The sequence below is a fragment of the Marmota marmota genome, unplaced genomic scaffold (assembly GCF_001458135.2).
Source record: "Marmota marmota marmota unplaced genomic scaffold, marMar, whole genome shotgun sequence".
Taxonomy (NCBI): domain Eukaryota; kingdom Metazoa; phylum Chordata; class Mammalia; order Rodentia; family Sciuridae; genus Marmota; species Marmota marmota.
The window spans coordinates 59,510,839-59,517,264 of record NW_025999842.1 but is presented as its reverse complement, the minus strand read 5'-3'; the positions used below and the strand labels follow the sequence as shown (position 1 = coordinate 59,517,264).

Here is a 6,426-nt window from a genome sequence, read left to right as displayed (position 1 = left end):
AAAAAAAAAAAAAAAGGAATGACCTTCGGAAGCTGTGTCAGGCCTGCTCTCACTCCACCTCCACGGGGCGTCTTCTGAGCAGCTGATAGTAGCTAAAGACTGCCTGGGCTCAGACTCAAGCCTCGTGGCTTTGGGCATGTTGGTTCATCTCTCCCGTGCCTCAGTTCTATGCCTGGGGTTTGTGCCCCTTCTCAAGTTGTGAATTAACGCCTCCAAAGAGTTCAGGACAGACTTGGCACCTAGGAGAGATCATAAACATATCGCTCTCTCCAAATTCCATTCTGGTGATTGTTCCTGTGTCTGCTTTGGCTCGGGGCTGCTGTTCTAGCTGCAACAGTGGCGTGGAGGCTGGGCCCTGTGGTCCACCTCTAATCCCAGCAGTCTGGGAAGCTGAGGCAGGATTATAAGTGCAAGGCCATCTGGGCAATTTAGTGAGACCCTGTGTCAAAGGGTTCGGGCACACCTGTAGTCCCAGTGGCTCAGGAGGCTGAAGGAGGATTGCAAGTTCAAAGCCAGCCTCAGCAAAACGGAGGCACTAAGCAACTCAGTGAGACCCTCGCTAAATTCAAAATAGGGCTAGGGATGTGGCTCAGTGGTCAGGGAGCCCCTAAGTTCAACCCTGGTTAAAAAAAAAAGTGGGGTTGTATTCAGTAGAGAACCATGGATTTGATCCCTGATATTGCAATAACGATGACAATGGCAAAAAATTGTTTTTTACAGGAGCTGGGAGTGTAGCTCAGTGGTAGAGCACTTACCTTGCATATGCCAGGCCCTGAGTACAAACTCTAGCAAACAATATAAACAAATAAACAAACAAGAAAATCACCCAATGATGGGGATCTCTGCAGTTCCTTTGGAAGATAAAAACATACAGATAATACTTAATATAAAAAAGGGATGGGAGGAAGGTAGCATTTTATCAGCTAATCCTATAGACTTTAAAAGCTATGGAAGTAAATGAGTAAATATGAATAAAATTAGCAAACACACATATTTTGTAAGTTTTGTTGTTGTTGTTATTGTTTTTGTTTTGGGAAATTTTTTTTTTTTTTATGTACACATGTGGTGCTGGAGAGTGAACCCAGGGTGTTGTGCATGTGAGGCAAGCACTCTACCAAATGAGCTATATCCCCAGGCCTTGGTAAGTTTTAGTGACTCCACAAATGTGGGTTTGAGTTGGAGGCAGAAATTCCATTACTTCCATTAATTTTTTTTATTTATTTATTTTATTATTTATTTATTTACTTGTTTGTTTACTTATTTATTTTTGGTATCATGGATTGAACCTGAGGTACTTAACTACTGAGTCAGGAACTTTTTAACATTTTAATTAGAGACAGGGCCTTGCAGAGTTGCTAAATGCCTTGCTCATCTGCTGAGGCTGGCTTTGAACCTGCGATCCTCCACCCTCAGCCTCCTGGGTTGCTAGGATTACTGCAACTTCCATCAATTTTTATATTGTTTTCCAATCCCCCCACCAGAAAGAAAGAAAGAAAGAAAGAAAGAAAGAAAGAAAGAAAGAAAGAAAGGAAGGAAGGAAGGAAGGAAGGAAGGAAGGAAGGAAGGAAGGAAGGAAGGAAGGAAAGAAGGAAGGAAGGAAGGAAGGAAATAAAAGAAGACTTTAACACTATCTTAAAGGAACACTTTTATAAAATGAGACTCTAGAGTCTCATTTTATAAAAGGTCAAACAGAAGTTAAAGTATAAAACAAACAAGCAAAACAAAATCCCTGCAGCCAACATGGTAAAGAGACATCTTCTCTAAACCACAGGAGAAGTCACTGTGTCTCTCGTAGGACCTTCTCTGTAATTCTGAGGCTGACAATAAACCAACTTTATTATTTGTTTAGCTTATGGTTTATAGTCCTTAATGTTCAAGGTATGTTTCTCTTTCCTTGAGATATAAAACAAACTCCTTTCCTAAAGCAAAAAAAGAAAAGAGAAAACCTATCCTATAAAAACTAACTTGAACCACATACACAAATAAGTTGTTTGATTTATTCCTTTTTCTTGAAAAAAAAAATTTTTATTGAGCATCTGCTATGTGCCAGGCCCTTGTTCCTTTAGATAACATCATTCTTATTTGTCATTCTCAAAGGTTTCTTCTACATACTAGAGAATTTTGAAAACACTGAAGGAAGGAATGTTCGGCACCAGGCTTTCTTAAATGTCCATGTGATAATTCCCATCAGCCTGCAGGATGGGCCTGCATGGGATATGAGAAGAGAAAGGAGCTCACATGCCCTCAATTCCTCAGTCGCTGAAGATTATCAGTAATAAACACAATCATCTCCTCACATGGGGCCTTTAACATTCCTAGAATTGTTCTCTTGGCTCTCACCCAACAAATAACTGTCTTCTTGAAGATAATTTTCTCCTTGAAAAATAGAAGCTGGTGGGATTAATCCACAGGAAAATCAATGATTTAGGGACTAAGCTGGTGGGTCATCACACTGACACGACATCGGCTGGTCTACGACAGAACCTTACCTTCCTTCTACAGGTCACCTATGTGCTTCAGAAATGCATATTTTCTGAAAATTATTCTAAATGTTCCAAAATCCATAATGTTCTATTCTACATCAGTTAAATATTATCCCATAACAATTGCATTGTCCATACAATGACTGAGGGGCACAGAAAAAGATCTTATCTATAAAACGCAACTTCTATTTATAAATTAATAAGGAAGAAATGATGTGTCTAAGTGACTTTGTTGTCTTGGAATATTTTCTTGACAAATCCTAGCCTCACATCCGGCCACTTCTTTATAATGTAGGTAAAAATTTCTTGCAAGTGGCATCTCCCACGGGTATATGCTAGCTGTTTGCAAGTAAATTAACATAAACGGTGCCACTTTAGCACTTCAGCCTTCATACTCACATGATAATTACACAGTCTAGGTTCTCATGTCAGATTAGAATGTGATGCACATAAAATCTCTAATGGCTGCCATAATACTATCCAAAATTACTGAAAATAAATTTCTTTCACAGATCAAATTACCACTGAATCTAGATTAAAAAAAAAAAAAAAGGCCTTGTTAACTAACCTCTCAACTTCTTCACTTTTCCTAAAATAGAAGTCATTTAAATTCCACTTTCAGTTTGGCTATTCACTTGTTTTCTTCCCAAGTAAGCTTGAACACTATGTTGGATGTTTCTCTTTAATAACATCCTGCCAAATGACACTGAGAGAAAACCATTAGATCACATTAACTGAAGCATTTGGCTTCAGAGTAAAGTGTAAAGAGTGCATGATCAGGAGTGGTTTCATCAGAGCAGAATTACCAATCTACTCTTCATGATCCATTACAGAACCCCATGCAGCCCTTAAAGCTGAAATTATTTAGGTCCTTCCTTTACTTTTTCCCCATCATCAGACAGGCATATCCATCCCATCTATCCCACACAAAAACAAGAACATCTTTGTCTAGCAGGACTTTTTTTTTTTTTTTTACATTAAGTATGAGTCTGCTGCCAAAGGAAAGGGATGAAATTTATTTCAGAGAAGCAGGATAAACAGGAAAAACTCCTCACCATTCCGTATTTTGTATGCAGATGTCCATGTCTAAAAGAAATGAAAACCATATCTTCTGTGGTAGGCCAAATAACACATTCCCCTCCCCAAACCCCAGCAAAAGGTACCCGTGTCCTAACGCCCAGATCCTGTGAACACATTTGGTTACATGGCAAGGAATAACTGAAAATGCAGAGAGAACTCAGGTTGCCAATCAAGTGGCTTTAGGAAAGGGAGACTGTCCTGGATCATCCTGATGAGCCCAACCTAATCTCAGAGGTCCTTATATGTGAGGAAGGGGAAAGCCCGAGAGTATCAGAGCGAGGAAAGTGAGGGGCTCCACCCACCACTGCCGATTTTGAGCTGGAAGGGGGCTGTGAACATGGTCAGCCTGTTGGAGCTGGAAAGGACAAAGAAACAGATTCACTTCTAGAGCCTCTAAAAGGAACGCATGCAGCCCTGCCAACATCCTGAGTGTAGCCAACGAGACCTGTATCAGACTTCTAACGTCCAGAGCTGAAAGATAAGAAATCTGTATTGTTCAAAGCCAGCAAACTCATGCCAATTTCATACAGCCGCAAGAGAAAACCAACACACCCCCTCATCTGCAGCACATCTTGGTCATTCAATCCCTGCCTGTGAATCACGAACTGGGAAGTATAAAATCAGAAGTAGAAGCACAAAGTAGCCCAGGCAGAGCTTATAGGTATCCGAGCTGCTAGCCCCAGCCAGAGTGACATACAGATCAGCACCAACATACAAAATCTACACAAGGGCCATCTCATACACACTGACACCAAATCAAGGAAAATTGACCCCAGTGGCTCCTTTTACCTTTCACAGAGGAAGCATAAGAAACAGTGGGGAAGCGGGTCACAGTCAGAGGCAGTTCCTGCAGGTTATCAGCTGAGCTTCCAGTCTAGAAAATGAGCATGTCACTCCAATGAAGGAGAAGAATCATCCTCACACAAGATCCTTCCACCACAGCTAAACTCAAGAGAGGAGTGAGCTCAGCTTTTGGCAGCAGAATCTTAAGTATTAAAATCCATGCAGTGAGCTTTGGCATAATTCAATTTAATTGCTCACCAGAGCCAAGATATTCCCAAGTTACCAATCTCAAAGTCCAGGTACTTTCCTTCCAGGTACTACAATAACCCCCTATACTATGTACCGCATGGTGTGTATCCTAATCACCTTGGATAGAAAAACCTCTGATCATGAAATTCCTCACACTCAAAACCTCCAAACAATGCTCACTGCCTTTAAAATCATGCATATCCAGGGGCTGTGGCTCAGTGGTAGAGCATTTGCCGAGCATGTGTGAGGCACTGGGTTTGAGTCTTAACACAACATATAAACAAACAAATAAATAAAGGTCCATCAATAACTAATAAATTTTTTAAAAATCATACATATCCATATGAAACTGGAATAAGTACATGCATAGTACCTACTATGGTATATGGCACACTTTTCTATAGCTGACCCTATTAATTCTGATCCTGTACCTGGACCATCTTCCTTCAGCCCCTGTGAGCCTATCAGATTCCATATAGCAAATGATCCTCTCTTTGATGAAGCCTTGAGACAGAGCCTCTCCTCTAGCCCTGTGCCCAGCCCATTCCCACATTTTAAATTTAATTCCTATTATAACAAAACAATCTATATATCCACGCTTACACGATCTACTTTCCTAGTGAGATTCTTAATTCTTAGAAGGAAAGAATTATCTTATTCTCTTGTCTCTCTCATATAGTTTCATAGGTACCATCAATATAAATAAATATTTACTGAATCACTAAAGTAATAGCCTGACATATCCTTAGATGAAAGAAAAAAAAATCCTGATATTTCAGAAGAAATCAGGAGTTGGCTATATAATAAAACAACTTCTTCAACAGAAATAATTCGACTCCAGTTGGAGAAGATAATGCTAAGTGAAGTTAGCCAATCCCAAAAAAACAAATGCCAAATGTTTTCTCTGATATAAGGAGTCTGATTCATAGTGGGATAGGGAGGGGGAGCATGGGAGGAATAGACAAACTCTAGATAGGGCAGAAGGGTGGGAAAGGAAGGGATGGGGCAGGGGGTTAGAAATGATGGTGGAATGTGATGGACATCATTATCCAAAGTGTATGTATGAAGACACAAATTGGTTTGAATATACTTTGTATACAACCAAAGGTATGAAAATGTGTGCTCTATATGTGAAATATGAATTGTAATGCATTCCGCTGTCATATATTAAAAAATCAATTAAAAAAAAGAAAGAATTCAACTCCAGTGAAAGTTAAATGTTTTAGGAGTGTTTTTGCTTTGTTGGTTTTCAGCAGGGAAAGAGTCTAATGGGAAGAGCAGAAGGAAGAGTTTGTATGCCCGCCCATCTGCAGTTGTCGCTACCTCAGAATCAAATTCCTACCAGCTGAACCAGGACTAGAAGCTGCCCTGAGAGAGAAGAGTCCAGACCCAGCCTGAAAGCAAGCGAGTCACAGCACTGCAAAGACGATCCACCAGGCCAACTCATCCTTGAGCATCTCACACTCCACCAGCTCTGGGAAAACCAGGCTTCCAAAGTGTCAATTTCAAAATTAAGCTACTATTATAATTTAAGACTGATGGCAGCCAGCATTTGTGGCAATTCACTATATACATGGACATATGCAGAGAATTAGTTAAGTAAAAGCTGGGGCGGTTAGTTCCTTCATGGACATGGACAGACTAGAAGTCAATCTTTTCCTAATTTCTTAATCAAAAGCCTAGAAAATGCACAGAAAAGAAGATGAGCAAACATACGGTCCTATATGATATTAGTTGTCAGGTGCCTTGGTGTCTGTATTTTTAATTTAAGGATCATAGTATGTCCATCAAATATTACACATGATTATTAAATTATTTTGAAAACATAAAC

The 6,426-nt window shown here is 39.9% G+C and overlaps 1 protein-coding gene across 1 annotated transcript in view; it reads right to left on the bottom strand.

Moving 5' to 3' along the window:
- Utrn (utrophin) overlaps positions 1-6,426 on the bottom strand; it is a 515,860-nt gene that overhangs the window by 438,056 nt on the left and 71,378 nt on the right. The window lies entirely within an intron of this gene.